The sequence below is a fragment of the Giraffa tippelskirchi genome, chromosome 12, assembly GCF_054371585.1.
Source record: "Giraffa tippelskirchi isolate mGirTip1 chromosome 12, T2T-mGirTip1v1.2.pri, whole genome shotgun sequence".
Taxonomy (NCBI): Eukaryota; Metazoa; Chordata; class Mammalia; order Artiodactyla; family Giraffidae; genus Giraffa; species Giraffa tippelskirchi.
Genome location: NC_137286.1, coordinates 4,356,121 through 4,376,112, shown reverse-complemented (window position 1 = coordinate 4,376,112; position 19,992 = coordinate 4,356,121). Strand labels below are relative to the sequence as shown.

Genomic DNA, 19,992 nt, shown 5'->3' with positions numbered 1-19,992 from the left:
TAACATTGATATTTATTAATGAAGGGTGCAATCTATTTTGGTATTAATTAAAGAAGAGTCAGGAATGTTTAATGGCTTGCTCTTTGGTTTTTGTTACTCAAATATTTATGTTGTTATTATCAGTGAAGCAATGATTTAATTGATAAGAATATAAGTATAAATGAACTAAAAGTGGGCCCGAATGAACCAATGATGATGATAGCCTGACCATGGATGATGAGAAAAAGAGTCTGGTGCTCTGAGGTCCAACAAAACCCATAGCCTTTTTCTTGGTTCATTTCTTCCTGTGCACAGGTGTTAAGAATGTACAAAGTTCAAATTCTTAGACTGAGTGTAAAAATTATTACTATATCAATGAAAACACCATTAAAGATATATAGATAATAGATGAATGAAAACAGTGAATTATTATCTAATTATGAACATATATGATGAAGCAAGAGATATTAATAAAAGCTGCCAACATTGATGTCCATTTTGAAATGGATGGTTCAGGGGTTGGCCAAGTATTAGATAGACCTGAACTATTCAGAGTTGACTTGATTGTTCTGAGTCAATCTCACATTTAAAGTTATTCTTTCTGTTAAGAGAAAACAATGTCTGCATTCTAAAAAAGTTATAAATTCCTAAATGACTGGTTAAGTGAAAAGTAGATGAAGTCAGTGGTGATAAATTTTTTTCTTTTCTTCTCATTGATCATGCTTTATATTGTTCAAAATGGGCACATCCACACTTTTAGTCTCTTGAATGCACCTTTTGATTTTATCTCTGTGTTAGAAGCACAGAACCCAGTGTGAGTAATAGTCAAATTTCTCATCATAGTTTCAGTGATTTTTTTTCCTCTGTGTATACAGTGGATTTGAAATTTCCATATATAATAACTGAAGGACAATACAGCTCAGTGATAAATATAGAACTTTATAAAGCATTAACTGATTAACTCAGATGAATAACAGCATATTATTTATTGGGATTAACATATATACACTACTGATGCTACGTATAAAATAGTTAAATCATGAGAACCTGCTGTGTAGCATAGGGAACTCCACTCAGTGCTCTGTGATGACCTAAATGGGAAGGAAATTAAAAAAGAGGGGGCACATGTATACATATAGTTGATTCACTTTGCCATACAGCTGAAACTAACACAATATTGTAGACCAATTATACTCCAATAAATCAACATATATTCAATATAAAAATATTAGTGAATTATAAAAAAATTAAAGTGAGTACACTGCTGTGAGAATGATTAGTCAACAAATAGATTAGTCAATGAACAAATAGAAATAAACAGCAAAAAGGGGGCTCAGTCATGGGCCAGTGATGACCATGAAAAGAAGAGTCCTGAGTAGGGAAAACACATCTGAAACTCTGAGGCCCAACACAGAACATAAGTAATCTGTTCCCTGTGTGAAATTATCTCTATAGACATATGCCAGGAATGTAAAAATGTATGTTCGTGTATTGATTTCATAGACTTACATTTGTTATTATTAACGGATCTGTGATGGTGGAAGCATTAAGCAAATACAAATTAATATATAAGGAAAAATAGGATGAAGCATTGTCCATGTTGGAATTTTGTGAGACCAAAGATACTATTAATACACATTGGAAACACTGATGCCCACAAAATAAATGAGTGAGAGTTACCTATTTGACCCAGATTGGCTAGAAATGCATATGTAAGAGTCAGTTTAGTTGTTCTGCCTCCGACTAAAGATTGAATTTTCACTTGTAACAAAATAAAAAATACTGAGAGAAAGAAAAAATAATAACTACCCGATTAAATGAAATATGGAAAATAAGGATTAATGGCAGTTAGGTATGAATATTTTTCTCATCTTTGTTCTATACTCCTCAGAATGAAGGCAATAGAAATGGCTTAGCATATTTCATGGACATGAGCTCTATGGTTGCCTCTGAACAGGAGGAGGATGAAGGTTAATGTGAGTGATAGTTGAAATTTTTCTCAGTTTGTTATTTTATTAACATAATGCAATGTGTTATTAATAAATGTGGAATATAATAAGGCACCGCATTTCAGTGTTGAGTATGGATATATGAACCATATAGAAAGTTGAGAGTGTTAATGAGATATATATTAAAGTAAGAATAATTCTAGGTACATCCAGGCAATTTTTGTTTTTTTTATTGTACTGCTAACATTATTAGTGAATTTGTGGCTTATACAACAAAGAAATAGAAGTGCACATAGAAAAAAGAGGGATAATATTAGATCAATGATGACTACCCATGGCGTATGAGTCGTGTACAGTAAATACATGTCTGAAACCCTGAGGCTTGTTGTCCTATTTGAAATGGCCTTATAGGCAGTGGTTAGAAATTTACAAAGATCTTTGTTTTGGTTTTTATGATCACGTCAGTTCACTCAGGCATGTCTGACTCTGCGACGCCATGGACTGTAGCGCGCCAGGCTTCCCTGTCCATCACCAACTCCCGGAGCCTACTCAAAGTCATGTCCATCACATCGGTGATACCATCCAGCCATCTCATCCTCTGTTGTCCCCTTCTCCTCCCACCTTCAATCTTTCCCAGCATCAGAGTCTTTTCCAGTGAGTCAGTTCTTTGCATTAGGTGGCCAAAGTATTGGAGCTTCAGCTTCAGCATCAGTCCTTCCAATGAATGTTCAGGACTGATTTCCTTTAGGATGGACTGGTTGGATCTCCTTGCAGTCCAAGGAACTCTCAAGAGTCTTCTCCAACACCACAGTTCAAAAGCATCAATTCCTGCTGGGCATACACACCGAGGAAACCAGAACTGAAAGAGACACGTGTACCCCAATGTTCATCGCAGCACTGTTTATAATAGCCAGGACATGGAAGCAACCTAGATGTCCATCAGCAGACAAATAGATCAGGAAGCAGTGGTACATATACACAACGGAATATTACTCAGCAATTAAAAAGAATACATTTGAATCAGTTCTATTGAGATGGATGAAACTGAAGTGAAGTAAGCCAGAAAGAAAAACACCAATACAGTATACTAATGCATATATATATGGACTTTGAAAGATGGTGATAATAACCCTATATGCGAGACAGAATAAGAGACACAGATGCATAGAACAGTCCTATGGACTCTGTGTGAGAAGGTGAGGGTGGGACGATCTGAGAGAATAGCATTGAAATTTGTATATTATCATATGTGAAACAGAACGCCGGTCCAGTTTCAGTGCATAAGACAAGTGCTCAGGGCTGGTGCAATGGGATGACCCCGAGGGATGTGATGGGGAGGAAGGTGGGAGAGGGGTTCAGGATGGGGAACGCATGTAAACCCATGGCTGATTCATGTCAATGTATGGCAAAAACCACTACAATATTGTAAAGTAATTAGCCTCCAACTAAAATAAATTAATTAATTAAAAACAACCCAAAAGCATCAATTCTTCAGCGCTTGGCTTTCTTTATGGTCCAACTCTCACATCCATACATGACTGCAGAAAAATCATAGCTTTGACTAGATGGACCTTTGTCAGCAATGTAATATTTCTGCTTTTTAATATGCTCTCTAGTTTGATCATAACTTTTCTTCCATGTATTTCTGTTTTTATAGTTGAATCCATGAAATAGTCAATAAAAAATATATAAAAGTAAACAAGATGAATGTGAAGCCTTTTTCAATTATAAAAATGTGGTTAGGCAAAAATTGTATCATGTAGTAATACATTAATATATATTGAAACTACTAATACCCATCGAGGAAGACGTAGTATTAGGGTGTCATCTCTTTGCCCAAGAATGATATAGAAAGTGACAGGTATTTGGTACTAACTGGATCAGTTCCCACTTTGACAATAAGTTCATCAGTTACTGATTATATGTTAGTCAATGCCTCAGTGACTGTGCAAATAAATAGTGGGGTATTTGGATCAATGGAGAGAATAGCTCAGTACTTTCATCACCTTGTCTGCTTACTATTCTGAAGGTGGATGTTGCTGCTGCCTCAGCTTCTGCTGTGGTTGGTAGTCACACCACCTCTGCTGTCTTGGGTGATTTGTCTGAGGATCCTTACGGTATTATTAAAAAAGTATTCAATTAATCAAAAAGTTACTCACAGTTCAGTGATAAATATGATAAGAAAGATTATTTTGAATAATTGGTAATGGCCAGGATTGAGGTCCAAAATTGGACGAGAAAGGGCCTTAATGGGAAATGATTCTGTAAACTAAGATTATGGATATTCAAGGGTTTTATTCTTGGGATGTTTAGTGAATCATATATTATTTTTATTAATGCCACTTAATCAATGATTTAATCAAATATAATATATTTAATACACACCGAGGAAACCAGAACTGAAAGATAAAAAATAAATATTAAATAAAAATAAATAAAAATATAAATATTAATATATTTAATACAAATATAGGAATAAGGAAGAAAAGAGGCTCAGTGTTGGACCAGGGATGTTTGTGATGGGAAGAGCCCTGAACAATGAAAACTATGTTTGAAACTCTGAGGTCCAATCCAGAACATTGGTAGTGTCTTCCTTCTGGTGAAATTGTTTCTATCTAGAGAGATATCAGGAATATAAGTAGATTATATTCTTACATTGATTTCATAGACTTTGATTTGCTATAATTAATAGATTGGTGATGGAACCATTAAGCAAATATAAATATACATAAGGAAAATGAAGGTAAAACTTTGTCCGAGAATGAACATACTGAGTGAGGCAAAAGATACTATAATGAACATTGAAGTCCCTAAGTCCCATTAAATAAATGGTGGAGGGTCACCTCTTTGACCAAAGTTAGATAGAAATGCATAAGAAGCAGTTTAATTGTTCTGCCTCAGACTAAAGATTGAGTTTTTCCTTTCAACAAGATAAAAAACATATAGCAAAAGAAAAAGTAATAAATACCTAAATACTGAGAAAATAAAATGTAGAAAACAAGATCAGTGGTTGTTAGGTCTCAGTGATGTTATCAGCTGTGTTCTGTACTCGTTAGAATAAAGGCAGTTCAGATGATTTAGCGTCTTCCATGGACAAATGAGCTCTGTGGTTGCCTCTGTGTAATAGGAGCATGGAGATTAATGTGAGTGATAGTTGAAGTTGTCTGTTTTTTTATTAAATTAATTTACTGTTTTATTGAGAAATGTAGAATAAAAATAAAGAAGGCAGCTGCTTTTCAGTGCTGGGCATTGATATACAAACCATTATATTGATTAAAGCATATATGAAAAACAATCTATTAAAGAGAGATAAATATTTAAGTAAGAATTATTCTAGACACATTAAGACTTTTTTTTAAATTGTACTTCTAAAATTATTAAATTTTTATTTAATCAATACAAATAGAAATAAATTTGGAAAATAAGAACAATGTTGGATCGATGAGTGATATATGGTGAATACTTGTCTGGAATTCTGAGATGCAGTATTAAAGTAATCTAGTCCATTCTCAACTTGAGAAGGCATCCTATAGAGAGACGTCAGGAATAAATGAGGGGCTTATCTGTGGTCTTTGTGTTCATGAATTTTCATTGTATTATTATAATTGGAAAATAAGCGAATCTATAAATATATAATTAAAAATAAAGATGGATGAAATGAAGCAATTTCCAATTACTGAAATACGTGGTGAGCCATGAAATACTATTAATATACCAAGGACACCCTGAATTTCAATTACTAATGAATGGCACACAGCTGTTAGCACTTAGCTTCAGGTTGAGGGGACAGAATAAGTGATCAGAGAGGTGTGTGCTCAGTTGTGTCCATCTCTTTGTGACCTCATGGACTATAACCTGTCAGGCTCCTCTTTCCATGGAATTTTCCAGGCAAGAATACTGGAATGGGTTGCCATTTCCTACTCCCAGGGATCTTCCTGACCCCAGGGATTGAACCCACGTCTCTTGCGTCTCCCACGCTAGCGAGTGGATTCTTTACCACTTGGCCGCCTGGGAAGCTCCTAGTCCCTCTAGTGAAAGTCACTCAGTCGTGTCCGACTCTGTGACCCCATGGACTATACAGTCCGTGGAATTCTCTAGGCCAGGATACTGGAGTGGGTAGCCTTTCCCTTCTCCAGGGGATCTTCCCAACCCAAGGACCGGACCCTGGTCTCCTGCATAGCAGGCGGATTCTTTACCAGCTGAGCTGCAAGGGAAGTGCATGAAGCTCCTAGTCAACCTTTATATTCTGGCTCAGTGGTAATATCCAAATGGTTCATTGTCAAAAGGTTTTCTATGTACCCCAGGTTAAGGATGGCCTGAATAATGCTGTGAGTGTGGAAACAAGAAGCAGTGAAGAGTGTCTCCACCACATTGATGGTCCATTTTGCTTTATACTCCTCAGAGTGGATGCATGGGACTTGAAGGAAGGATTCCTTCTGGAGCACCAGCCTAGGATGGCATCTTTGTTGTAGGAGCCAGGAGACCTATGTGGGCATCATCTCATTCCTTATCTGAGGTTGGATGATTTCTCTAAAACTAATGACTGCACTAATCACATGGGTGACAAAAAATGAAAGAAGGTGACTTTTATCCCAAGGAACGGATCAGTTCAGTTCAGTCACTCAGTCATGTCTGACTCTTTGCAACCCCATGGACTGCAGCATGCCAGGCTTCCCTGTCCATCCCCAACTCCTGGAGCTTGCTCAAAGTCATGTCCATTCAGCCGGTGATGCCAAGGAGCTGATAGGAAGCTAAAAGCTAATAATAAATTTAAGAGAGTTAGAATGATGAGAGTCCCTTGGACTGCAAGGAGATCCAACCTAGATCCAGTCCATCCTAAAGGAAATCAGTCCTGAATATCCATTGGAAGGACTGATGCTGAAGCTGAAGCTCCAATACTTTGGCCACCTGATGCAAAGAACTGACTCATTTGAAAAGACCCTGATGCTGGGAAAGGTTGAAGATGGGAGGAGAAGGGGATGACAGAGGATGAGATGGTTGGATGGCATCACCAACTCAATGGACATGAGTTTGAGTAAGCTCCGGGAGTTGGTGATGGACAGGAAAGCCTGATGTGCTGCAGTCCATGGAGTCACAAAGAATTGGACATGACTGAGCGACTGAATTGAACTGAGTAATGATGGGAGAATGATTATCTAGAAACCTATGAGCAGTATGAAGGACTCCTTGGGCTCATTTTCATCCTAGAGTATTAAAATTATCTTTAGCTAATCAGTAGCCAATATTGAATGAAGAGGAAGTCATCGTTTGTGGATCAATGATGATCAATACCAGCATATGAGTCATTGATGATGAATAATATGTGTCTGGAACTCTGAGGTCCAATATGAAAGAAATGTAGTCATTCTCTTCATGCATTTTCATTGGTTATGGTAAATGAACCGTTGAAAACATCAATAAACATGCCTGCAGGTCAATGGAGAGAAAGTTTCCATGTCTGGGATCACCTTCTCTGCTTGTTACTTTTCAGAATAGAAGCTCAAGGTGACTTTAGCTTCCATGATGACCAAGGTCCTGAGCTTCAGGTTGCTATGGGACAGAGAGCCAGGTGAGTAATGGCCAGAGTTCTGGTCTGGTTTGGGGACTTGTTTTCAGTGTTTTTATTGTATTCTCAAAAGCAATAGATAGAAGCAAAAGATTAACATGGCCCAATAATATGTATGATATATAATCTTATATTGATTAACTGATAATATATAGCAGTGATATTTGTTAGTGAAAGATATAATCTATCTTGATGTTAATTAGAGAGAAGTAGGGGTATTCTAGTGTCTTGTTCTTTGTTTTTTTACTAATCATGTATTATTTTCAATTAATGAGGATTTAATTGAAATAAATAGATAAATGGATGAACTAAAACTGGGTCTCAGATGTACCACTGATGATTAGCAGATGAGTCATGGACAACAAATGATAAAGGAACCCTGAGGCCCAGTACATGCCACACTCCATTTCTTTGTTTATTTTTTCCCATAGGCAGATGTTAGGAATGTTTAAAGTTCAAGTTCTAAGACTGAGTTTTAAAATTATTAAAGATCATTGAGAGTACCATTAAAGATATAGATAAAATATGAAGAACAGATCTATTATTGTCTAATTGTGAACATAGATGCTGAGGAAAGAAATAGTAATAAAAATTCCCAACTCTGATGAACATTACGAATTACGTCATCCCTTTAGCTAAGATTCAGATCAGTTCAGTTCAGTCACTCAGTTGTGTCCGACTCTTTGCGACCCCATGAACACACACCAGGCTTCCCTGTCCATCACCAACTCCCGGAGCTTACTCAAACTCATGTCCATCGAGTCGGTGATGTCATCCAACCATCTCATCCTCTGTCATCCCCTTCTTCTCCCGCCTTCAATCTTTCCCAGCATCAGGGTCTTTTCAACTGAGTCAGTTCTTTGCATCAGGTGGCCAAAGTATTGGAGCTTCAGCTTCAGCATCAGTCCTTCCAGTGAATATTCAGGACTGATTTTCTTTAGGATGGACTGCTTGGATGTCCTTGCAGTCCAAGGGACTCTCAAGAGTCTTCTCCAACACCACAGTTCAAAAGCATCAATTCTTCGGCTCTCAGCTTTCTTTATGGTCCAACTCTTACATCCATACCTGACCACTGGAAAAACCATACCTTTGACTAGATGGACCTTTGTCAGCAATGTAAGTCTCTGCTTTTTAATATGCTGTCTAGGTTGCTTCAGATAAATCTGAAATATTTAAAGTCAGTTTTATTGATCTGAGTCAGTCTCAAGTATGAGGATGTTCTTTCTGTCTAGAGAAAACACTCTGTACATTATGGGAAAGCTATACATTTCTCAATGATTGGGTAAATGAAATGTGGGATGTAAGATGAGTGGCGATACGTTTTTCCCCCCTTTCTCGTCGACTGTGCTTTGCATTGTTCAAAATGGACACATTCATGCTAATTAAGCATTATTCCATGGTGGTGCACCATGTGATTGCATCTCTGTGTTAGATGTGCAGAGATCAATGTGAGTAACAATCAATTTTTTTGTCTTGGTTTTGTTCATTTCTTTTTGTTGGTTTGTGCGTGTGTGTGTGTGTGTGTATGTGTATTCAGTGTATTGGCTGAATGTTCCATATAGAATAACAGAAGGCCAAGTCTAGCTCAGTGATAACTATTGAAATTTATGACACATTAATTGATTACTGCATAGGTGAAAAACAGCATCTAATTTAAAAGAGATACATTGTTGTAAGAATGATCTATTTACACTGTAGGAATATCATGACTCTTCTAGAGTTTTGTGAATAATAGGGTTTTTAAATTATTACTGGTGAATTACTGAGTTAGTCAATAAACAAAATTGAACAAAGAATGGAGTCTCAGTCATGGACCAATGATGATGATCGTTTCGGGAAGAGTCCTAAACGATGAAAACATGGCTAGAACTCTGAGGTCCATGATACAGACATAAGTACTATTTTTCCTCTGATGAGAAACTGTTTCTTTTGTGAGATTTCAGGAATACAAAGAGATCATATTCTTGTATTAAAGTGTTAAAGTAAGAATAATTCTGTATATATCATCTCTTTTTTTTTTAAATTGTGCTGATAAAATTATTAGTGAATTTGTGATTCATAAGTTAAACAGAAATGTATGTAGAATAAGATGGACAGTATTAGATCAGTGGTGACTCCCTGAGGCATACGAGCTGTGTGCGATGAATAGAAGTCTGGAACTCTGAGGTTTGATGCAAATGAAATCAAGTCCACTGACCTGTGTGAAGTGACCTTTTACAGTGGTTAGGAATATACAAAGATATTTGTTTTGGTTATTATCACTATGCATTTTTTTCTATTTTTGTAATTGGATCAATGAAATAATCAATATACAAATGTATAAAATAAAAAAATGATGAATAAGTAACCTTTTCAATTGTAAAAATACGTGGTTAGGCAAAAATTACTATTATATATATATAGAAAAGGTTGATAATCAATAGGAAAGATATGTTATGAGGGTATTACCTCTTTGGCTAAGGGTGATATAGAAAGTGACAGGTATTAGTTACTGGCTGAGTCAGTTACAAGTTTGACATTTGATTTATTAAGGGGAAAAACAAATATGAGCATAATTTAGTTAATGCCTCAGTTACTATGCAAATGAATAGTCAGATTCTTGAATCAATGGAAAGACTATCTAAGTAGTTTTACCACCGTGTGTGTATGTTATTTTGTAGGACGGATGTTCCCGATACTTCGACTTTTGTTGTGCTCAGTTGTCAGACCAACTGTAATAGGGAGGAAACAGGTGAACAATGGACACGGTTGTTGTCTTAGAATGGATGATTTCTCTGAGGGTACTCATGGTATTGTGAAAACGTATTAAATTAATCAAAAAATTAACATGGTTCAATGATAAATAATCAAGAATGATTATTTCGAATAATTGATAATGGGCACAATAGAGGTTGAAAATTGATAGAGAAAGACTCCTAATGATAACTGATGCTGTAAACTGAGGTTAGGGGTATTGAAGGGTCTCATTCTTGGGATATTTATTTTTATTATCACAATTATTATTTTTATTATTATTAAATTATTACCGTTACTAAATGGAGAAGGAAATGGCAACCCACTCCAGTATTCTTGCCTGGGGAATCTCATGGACAGAGGAGCCTGGTGGACTGCAATCCATGGGGTCAAAAAGAGTCGGACACGACTGAGTGACTAACACAACACAGCAACCGTTATTATATACTTATTCTTATTATTTATTCAATGATTAATATATAGTACCATTTATTCAATGATTTAATGAAAGCAAATATAGAAATGAACAAAGAAAAGAGATTTAATCACGGGCCAGTGATGATGATCGTGATGGGAAGAGTTCTCAACGATAAAAACGTGTCTCACACTCTGAGGTCCAACCCAGAACAGTCTCTTCCTTTGGGTGAAATTCTTTCTATAGAGATAAATCAGGAATATAAGTAGGTTATATTCTTCTTTTGATTTCATAGACTTGAATTTGTTACTATTAATGAATCTCTGAAGAACCATTAAGCAAATGTAAATAAACATAAGGCAAAAAAGTGAAGCACTGTCCAAATAGGAACATATTGAATGAGAGAAAAGATACCATATTAAACACTGAAAACACTGAATCATATTAAATAAATGGGTGAGGGTCACATCTTTTACCAAGATTAGATAGAAATGCATGAAAGTGAAAATGTTAGTCACTCAGTCATTTCTGACTCTTTATGACCCCATAGACTGTAGCCCACCAGGCTCCTCTGTCCATGGGATTCTCCAGACAAGAATACTTGAGTGGATTTCCATTTCCTTCCCCAGGGGATCTTTCTGAGCCAGGGGTTGAGCCTGGGTCTCCTGCATTGCAGGCAGACTTTTTACCAACTGAGCCTCCAGGGAAGACCTAGAAATGCGCAAGAGACAGTTTAGTAGTTCTGCTTCAGACTAAAGATTGAGTCTTTTTCTTTTAACAAGATTAAAAAAATGTGAACAGAAAGGAAAAGTAATACATTCCTAAATACTGAATAAATATAATATAGAAAACAAGGACCAGTGGTTATTAGGTGTCAATATTTTTATTATCATCTGTGTTCTGTACTCCTCAGAAAGAAACCAGTACAGATGATTTAGCGTCTTTCATGGACAGAAGCTCTGGGGTTGCTTCTGTATAATAGGAAGGTGGAGATTAATGTGAATAATAGTTGAAGTTCTCCGTTTTTTTTTTTTTTATTGAAGTAATTTACTGTATTATTGTTGAATGTTGAATATAAGTAAAGAAATGTTGAAGATAAGTAAAGAAGGCAGTTTCATAAGAGTGTTGAATATGGATATATGAGCTATTCTATTGATGTATGTATATATGGAAAACAATGTATTATTGAGGAAGATACATTAAAGTAATAATACTTCAGTGTACACCTGAGCTCTTTTTGCTTTATTTTTTAAATTGTTCTTGCTAAATTTATTAGTGGATTTTTATTTAACCAATAAAGATATAGAAATATGTGCAGGAAAAGGGGACCGATGTTGGATGGATGATGATTTCTGGTCATCATCAATGTGAATTGTATACAATGAAAGCGTGTCTGGAACTCTGAGGTCCAATATTGGATTAAGCTTGTCCATTCACAGCAGAGAAGATATTCTGTAGACAGATGTCGGAAAGAGTGCCTCATTTTATCATCATCTCCTTTGCCTTATACTCCTCAGAATGGGTGCACTTAGGCGGATGGGAGCATCTTCCACGGTCACACACTCTCTGGTTTCATTTGTGTTGTAGGTGTGTTAAGACCATGTAAGTAACAGCCAGTGTTTTAGTTTGAGTGGTTTGTTTAAGGATAGTTGCAGTTCTGTTGCTCAGTCGTGTTCCACTCTTCACGACCCCACGCGCGGCAGCTTGCCAGGCTTCCCTGTCCGTCACCAACTCCCGGAGTTGCTCTATCAAAGAAGGGAAAATGCCATGTAAAGTGTCAGATTGACATGATATATTATCTTTATTAATCTATAAACGTTATCTTTGAGGTCAGTTTTGGCAACAGAGTTAGTCTCGGAAAAAGATTTTTGAGATAGATATTGAGGATATTTTAGTTTATTTTTCATTTATGTGTATTTAGTAGCAAATTTATAAATAAACCCAAATGTTTATGAGAATGAAAAATAAAAGGGTTTTCTTGGGTTAGTGATGATGACTGGTAGCAGATGAGTCTATATAATGAATAATATATGTCCTGATACTGAGGTCCAACAAAAACCTTGTTTATTTCTTTTATTTCATCCTAGAGATAGATGTTGAAATATACCCAGTACAGCTATTGTATTCATCGATTTATATTTATTATTATTAAGAGATTAATTTTAGAACCAGTAAAGAAATATAAATGATAGGTAAAGAAAAAGGTAAAGAAATAATAAGTTGAAAGGGTGAAATCTTGTCTAACTATAAACAGGTGGCAAGGCAAGAAATACTATTAATAAAATTGAAAATGCTGAGACTCAGTCAGGAAAAAGTGGCTCACCAGTATACCTTTGACTAAATATTATATCAATACAGATAATTGAGAGTCACTTATAGTATTATGAATTTGTTTCAAGTTTGCTGTTGTTCATTTTGTTAGGAGAAAAATAGATCCATTATGAATAATTTATAAATACTTCAGTATGTGAGTAAATGAAATGTGGAAATCAAGGAGCGATGGGCATTGTACCTGAACTATTTTTTTTTTATCATTGACTGTTTTGTACTTTGCAGACCCTATACCCTTGAGCTGATGTAAGCAGTGATACCGTGGTAGTGACCTCTGTGTCTGCATCTCTGTGTTAGGAGCACAGAGACCAGTGTGAGTAAAAGTCAAAATCTTGTGTCCTTTCTGTGATTTCTTTCAGGGCATCTAATGTATTGTTGAAAAGTAACATATAATAAGAATCGCCAATAGTAGCCCAGTGATAAACACTGAATTGACATGTAACAGAAAAACAAAGGGTATAAAGAAAGAGATACATTGGTACGAAAATGATTCTATACGTAGAATAGTGGTTTCGGTTTGGTTTTTTTTTTGCTTTTTGCAAAAAATTGAGTTTTAAAATTATTATTAGTGAATTAATGAATTCATCAATAAACACCATAGAAGTGAGTGAAGAAATTAGGTACAACATTGGATCAATGATGGTTTTTCGGTGCGTGTATTAGTCGTGTACGATGAATACGTGTCTGGAACTCTGAGGTCCAATGAAAATGGAGACCCATTGCCTCTGTTCCAGGCGACCATATAGACACCTGTCAGGAATACACAAGTATCTTGTTTTATGTTCATACATTTTCTTTTTATGTTTATAATTGAATCAATGAAATAATATATAAAGATGAAATTGGTGAAACTTTGTTCAACCATAGAAACGTGGTTAGGCAAGAAATTCTATTAATATACATTAAAAACAAATGTATATTAGGAAATTTATGGTACAGGGATGTTATTCTTTGGCTAAGAATGATATAGTTATTGACAAGTGAAATGTTTATGTTCTCTGTGTCAGTGTCAAGACTGATATTGTTCATTTACTTAGGAGAAGCTAAAGTACAAATGATCCTAATTCACTACCTACTTAAATGACTAAATGCAACATGGAATTCAAAGACTAATTAAAATAATGTCTTAATGTCTTTTTTATCTTCTGCTCCTTAGACTTGTCACAGTGGGCTGATGTAAGCCTTCCTCGGGTCATGAATTCTGTGGTTGCATTTGATGTGTTACAGGTTAGGAGAGCAAAGTGAATCATAGTCAAACCTCTTCTTGGTTTTGTAGTTTTCGTTTTTGTAAGATTTTCGCTGCATTCTTTAAATTCTATAAAAAAATAATTGATGATTGTGAACCATGGCCAAATAGTAAAAGTAGGGTTAATAATGAAACATTATATTAATGCATCTGGATAGGAAACTCTGAGGTCAATTGATGACAGTTTCTGTGGAAAGTAATTCTGTGACAAGTGAAAGAGACAAGGACCTTCCCTGTTTTAAGTTTTTGTGACCATGAAGCATTTTTTTTTATTGTTAATAGTGAATGGATGATCAGTAAAAAGTGTTGACGTGAAGGAAGGTAACGAGGACAAATATGGACAAACAATGATGACTTGTGGTGTGAGTCTTTGATGAGGAACACCATAGGTCAACACAAAAAATCTAATATTTTCCTCTTTGAAGTGATCCTATAGGGAGATGCCAGGCATATATGGGGATCATGTTCTTAGTCTTTGTGTATAGGAATATCTAAAATCATTATTATTAAGAAATCAGTGGCAGGATAAACAAATATGTAAGTGAATAAATATGAAACAAGGAAACATTGTTCATTATAAGTATTATAAAGAAATCTGATGACATAAATTGGAATGGAAAATAAAATAATCAAGTGTATATGTCTTTGAGTGGGAATAATAGTGATGATCGTCATTTACTGATAAAGTTACAACTTTGATATTTGATTTATTAAGAGCAAAATAAATAAGTATTACTGTAAATTAATAAATGCCTAAATGACTATGCAAATGAATTGTGAAAACTCTGAATCAGTGGAGAGAAAGTCTCAACATTTTGATCATCTTGTCTGCTTTATCCTTTTGAGACTAGATGCTGGAGCTGATTTTAGCCTCTGTTACCAAGATTGTGAAACCAAGGTGAGTAATGGTCAACATTATTGTCTTGGACTGGGTCATCTGTTTAAGGATATTTATAGTATTATTAGAAAGTATTAAATTCATTAAAAAGTTTATCATGGCCTAATGATAAATATGAAGTACTATGTTAATTAATCAATAATGAACATGCTTGAGGTCTATTAATTAAAAAGGTTTAGTCTATGTGGAAAATGATTCTGCAAACTGATGTTAGGTATATCCTTGATCTTGTCCTAGAGCTTTTATGAACCATGTATTATTTTTATTTGTATCAATGGATTCATAATTTAATCAGTACAAACATACAAATGAAGAGGAATAGATCCAGTCATGGACCAGTGATGATGACGTATGATAAAGGAGTCATGGGCGATGAGAAAATATGTGTCTGAAACTCTGAGGTCCAACATGGAACAAAATTAGACTGTTCCTCTGTTGAAATTGTTTCTGTAAAGAGATATGAGACATATACAAAGATCATATTCTTGTATTGATTGTGATCAATATTGATCGTATTCTTGTATAGCCTTAGATTTGTTTTTAATAATGAAATTAGCTTCCCTCACAGCTCAGTTGGTAAAGAATCCTCCTGCAATGCAGGAGACCCCGGTTCAATTCCTGGGTTGGGGAGATCTGCTGGAGAAGGGATAGGCTACCCACTCCAGTATTCTTGGACTTCCCTTGTGGCTCAGCTGGTAAATTATCCGCTTGCAATGCGGGAGATCTGTGTTCATTCCCTGGGTTGGGAAGATCCCCTGGAGAAGGGAAAGGCTACCCACTCCAGTATCCTGGCCTGGAGAATTCCAAGAGTTGGACACAACTGAGCAACTTTCACTTCATTAGACATGTATGAATAAATACATTAAAAAACAATAGGATGAAACGTTGCCAATTAGGAATGTATGTGGTATAGCAAAAGGTATTATTAATGAAATTGAAAACATTGATACGTATTCAGAAATGGTGATTGTGTCATAATTTATTTTACTGTCTGCTCTCTGCTGTGCTTCTCAGAACAGATGCATCTTCCACTGTCATGAGCTCTCCAGCCGCCTGTATATAATAGGAATACAGAGATTAATGTGAGTAATAGTGAAGCTGCTTTCGTTTTCTGTTTTTTTCAAGTTATTCATTTAAAAGTGCGAAATATATTTAGAGAATGCAGCTCTACCTTACTGATAAATATGGCATAGAGTTAACATTATATTATATTATATACTTACAATGAAGTATATAAGAAAAACTGAGGATAATTAATAAAAGGTATATCATTGTGAGAATAATTCTATATATAGATTCAGTTCAGTTCAGTCGCTCAGTCGTGTCTGACTCTTTGCGACCCCATGGGACACAAAAAGTGTTCTTGAAATTTTGTGAATCATAACATTAAAAATTATTATTACTGAAATAATTATTTGATCAATAAAGCTGTAGAAATGATTGAAAAAAGGAGGGGGCAATATTAGGTCAATCATGACCAACGTTGATGTATGAGTCATATATATGTGTGTCTGAAACATGGTCCAACATGAAAAATTCTAGGTTATTGTCTCTGCTTCAACTGACCCTTTCAACTAAGGTCGGGAATGTATGAGGAGGAATAGTATTATTGGGAAGATGCCCTGGAGGAGGGCATGACTACCCACTCCAGTATTCTGACCAGGAGAATTCCATGGACTGTATAGTCCATGGGGTCGCAAAAAGTTGGACACGACTGAGTGACTTTTACTTTCACTTTCCTTATTAATGAATTAATAAACAAATTAGATGCTAATGAAGAGAAAGTTGACTAGTCACGGTATAATGATGATGTCTGGTGTGTGAATCACATACAATGAATTTTATGTGTCCAGAAGTCTGAGGTCCAATACAAAAGAACTCATCTATTCAACATATTTTAAATGACTGTAGATAGATTTCAATATTATACAGTGATCTCTTTCCTGGTCTTTGTGCTCATGAATTTTAAAAATATAATTATAAATGAATCACTGGCAGAATAAATTAGCAAATGTACAAATGAATAAAGATGAAGAGGGTGAAACATTGTTCATTAATAAAATATTTAGTCAGGAAAATGAATATTAATATATATTGAAATAGATAATAAAATGGGCTATATATATTATGACTTAAATTAAGCATATTTTCAGTGATAAGTAGTAACCAGGAATTGCCCTGAGTCAGTTGCATGTTTGATGTTTATTGTATTGAAAATAAAATAAAAATTACTATGAATTAACAAACACTTAAATGACTCCATACATGGAGAGTGGCAATTGTGTATCAATGGGGAGAGGAGAATATCTCAGCTTGTTTATCATTGTGTGTACTTGGTACTCTTAGTGTGGATGCACCAAGCTGATCTTGGGTTCTGTCTTGGTCAAGATTATGTTGCCTACGTTAGGAAAGAGAATATGGTGAGTAACAGTAGCCAAAGACCTTATATTGGTTTCAGTTATTGTTTGAGTAAAGACGAGCCTGGTGGGCTACAGTCCATGGGGTCACAATGAGTTGAACATGGCTGAGCGACTAAACACACATACTTATACACACACACACACGTAGTGTATACGGGAAAAGCTTCTTTAGACAGAGTTCAGGAATATTTAAGGATCTCATTGGTGTATTTTCTTGAATAATGTGATTTTTATTAATATCCATGGTGAATGATTTAATTGATACAAATGTAACACAAATGAATAAAATGAGAGTCTTAACATGGGTCATTAATGATGACTGGCGGCATATGAGATTTGATCAGTATACATAGTATACGTAGTTATGAGTGAAGCAAAAATGGGACAATATTGAATCAATGAACTCTGAGGTTCACTGTAAACTAATGAATATTAAATGACTGAGTCTAGGAAAGGTGAAATGCAAACAACCCATAGATAGAAGGTCTCAAACTTTATTTTTTGCTCTTTTTTGTGCTGCTCAGAACAATCACTCCTGCACTGATTTTAGCATTCTGCCATGGCCCCAAATTCACTCTTGTCTTAGGAGCAGGGAGACCAGTGTGAGTCATAGTTAAAAGTTCATGTCTTAGTTTGGTTGGTTGATCATGGTCAGTGCATTGTTAAGAAGTAGGAAATATAATCAAAGCCAGGCAACTGGGTTGATTGGCCAAACTGTGTCAAGGCATCCATGTATGAAGCACTGAGGTCAATTCAAGAAAGAGATCTCATTTCTGGGAAATGATTTGATAGGTAGATCTTAGGTCTTTGATTATCCTGTTTTGGGGCTTTTTTGGGTCATGGATAATGATTATATTAGTATAAGTGAATTACTGCATGACGGTTTAGCCAGTAGGAATAAGTGAATAAAAACGTGGCCAGGCCTAGAGCAATGATTGCATACGTAATGGAGCACGTATTATTAGCTTATTTTTGAGGAGTTAGAATTCACATTGCTTATCTTTCAGAATGCAAAACATAGAGACAATTGCGTGAATTGTCAGTTTCAGGTTCTAGGATGTCTTTGGTCTACTGGTTATTTGTTTTATTACTAATTAGGAAACATGTTTATAAAATTAAATAAAAGATTAAGCACTGTTTAAATTAAAGAAGGACACTGATAAAAGTTTGTTAGGCAGCACAAGCTATTGTGCTCACAGAATTCCATTACAGAGTTACACTGTCTGTTATCAGTTTGGTAATGAGCACCGAACTGCGCATGTGTTAGTATTATTCATGCTATGGCATTGAGCGTGTGCAGTTTTATCATTAGAGTGCATAAATGAATAAGTTAATAACAATCAGTCGCTCAAAGGGACAAAGCGGTGGGCCAGTAATGAGCATGTCTTGAAATAATTATGATTTAACCAGTTCCACTCAGATGATGTCCCTCTTAGAGAAGAAATTCTGTCTCTTGCTTGTTCTGGTAAGAATATTGAGTGACTTCCCTGGTGGTCCAGTGGTTAAGACTTTACTTTCCAATGCAAGGGGTGTGGTTTTGATCCCTGGTTGAGGAGCTAAGATTCCTCATGCCTCATGGTCAAAAAATCAGAACCTAAACAACAGAAGCAATATTGTAACAAATTCAATAAAGACTTTAGAATATAGTCCACATCAAAAACAATCTTAACAAAATGTTTAAAAAATTTATCATTGAACTAATTAGATTAAAAGAGGGGTTAACTTTCTGCCAACGGATGCAAGTGGCACAGCCAAAGTTTTTAGATTAATCTAAACTTTCTCACTCTGCATCCATTAGTGTATTAGAGCAAAGTCGAAATCTAGGCTGTTTCATTCTTTTTAATATTTGTTTTGTGCTCCCCAGAGTGGCTCCTCACAGGTAAATGTCATGGCTAGGGAGTCTCTGGATAGGAAGCCTGTAGGCCTGTATAAGTGGCAACCAGAGTTTTCATCCTTGGCCGGGTAGTCTGTTGTATTACAGAACAATGGATAAAAGGCTACATCTGGACACAAAATTTTAAAAGACCAGAGATGAGAATGAATTACACATCAAGGATTAGGCTGTAACCGGTCAATACAACTGTCAAGTTGTACATTTTAAAATATCACCCTAGAACCCTGAGGTTCATAAATAAATAAATAAACCAGAGCAGTTTTCCGTTTGGGGTAAAAGGTCCTTTAGACAGAGGAGAATCACAGTCAGTGTTCTTGCCTTCCATCAGTGGTGAGTTCTAGTTTATTAAGAGAAATGGAAATGAATAATGAAGTACATTAGTCAAAACCTAAATAGCAAGTCAATCAAGGGGAAAACATGAGTCAGTGAAAAGAATGTTTTTCCTTTCCACATTTCCCTTTTTGGGGACAAGAGATATTCTGTTATTTCATTTAATATTTTAATTTATAGAAGAATGCCTATTCATTTCTTCTCCCCCCCCACCCCCCCACCCCCTTTTTT

At 35.5% G+C, this 19,992-nt stretch overlaps 1 protein-coding gene, 1 long non-coding RNA gene, 8 other non-coding genes and 2 pseudogenes across 33 annotated transcripts in view; 11 read left to right on the top strand and 1 right to left on the bottom strand.

Annotated features, from left to right (window-relative positions):
- The window catches only part of LOC145529390 (uncharacterized), an 89,526-nt gene that overhangs the window by 33,998 nt on the left and 35,536 nt on the right, over nt 1-19,992 (top strand). For 12 of the 24 annotated variants that reach the window (XR_014071157.1, XR_014071169.1, XR_014071161.1 and 9 more), the window contains 2 exons: nt 1,871-1,955; nt 2,394-3,627. The gene's annotated coding sequence lies outside the window, so the exon portion shown is untranslated. Of the gene's footprint in view, nt 1-1,870; nt 1,956-2,393; nt 3,628-6,330; nt 6,445-7,419; nt 8,099-8,324; nt 9,381-13,198; nt 13,287-15,070; nt 15,118-16,131; nt 16,200-19,992 lie in introns of those variants that run through there. The other 12 variants (XR_014071168.1, XR_014071173.1, XR_014071177.1 and 9 more) reach the window with 5 other exon arrangements.
- Nucleotides 2,243-2,314, top strand: LOC145530706 (small nucleolar RNA SNORD113/SNORD114 family). Its single transcript, XR_014072014.1, has one exon. It is a non-coding gene; the product is annotated as a small nucleolar RNA SNORD113/SNORD114 family (small nucleolar RNA).
- LOC145530720 (small nucleolar RNA SNORD113/SNORD114 family) lies at nt 4,429-4,498 on the top strand. The gene has a single exon (XR_014072024.1). It is a non-coding gene; the product is annotated as a small nucleolar RNA SNORD113/SNORD114 family (small nucleolar RNA).
- LOC145530686 (small nucleolar RNA SNORD113/SNORD114 family) lies at nt 7,200-7,274 on the top strand. Its single transcript, XR_014071996.1, has one exon. It is a non-coding gene; the product is annotated as a small nucleolar RNA SNORD113/SNORD114 family (small nucleolar RNA).
- On the top strand, nt 9,305-9,376 carry LOC145530703 (small nucleolar RNA SNORD113/SNORD114 family). Its single transcript, XR_014072011.1, has one exon. It is a non-coding gene; the product is annotated as a small nucleolar RNA SNORD113/SNORD114 family (small nucleolar RNA).
- LOC145530705 (small nucleolar RNA SNORD113/SNORD114 family) lies at nt 9,595-9,666 on the top strand. Its single transcript, XR_014072013.1, has one exon. It is a non-coding gene; the product is annotated as a small nucleolar RNA SNORD113/SNORD114 family (small nucleolar RNA).
- LOC145530708 (small nucleolar RNA SNORD113/SNORD114 family) lies at nt 11,978-12,054 on the top strand (annotated as a pseudogene).
- On the top strand, nt 12,622-12,694 carry LOC145530709 (small nucleolar RNA SNORD113/SNORD114 family). The gene has a single exon (XR_014072016.1). It is a non-coding gene; the product is annotated as a small nucleolar RNA SNORD113/SNORD114 family (small nucleolar RNA).
- Nucleotides 13,603-13,676, top strand: LOC145530694 (small nucleolar RNA SNORD113/SNORD114 family). Its single transcript, XR_014072003.1, has one exon. It is a non-coding gene; the product is annotated as a small nucleolar RNA SNORD113/SNORD114 family (small nucleolar RNA).
- Nucleotides 15,449-15,524, top strand: LOC145530698 (small nucleolar RNA SNORD113/SNORD114 family; annotated as a pseudogene).
- LOC145529392 (uncharacterized) lies at nt 16,225-19,987 on the bottom strand. The gene is made up of 2 exons (XR_014071183.1): nt 16,830-19,987; nt 16,225-16,360 (listed from the first exon to the last, which is right to left on the bottom strand). It is a non-coding gene; the product is annotated as an uncharacterized LOC145529392 (long non-coding RNA).
- LOC145530711 (small nucleolar RNA SNORD113/SNORD114 family) lies at nt 16,914-16,985 on the top strand. The gene has a single exon (XR_014072018.1). It is a non-coding gene; the product is annotated as a small nucleolar RNA SNORD113/SNORD114 family (small nucleolar RNA).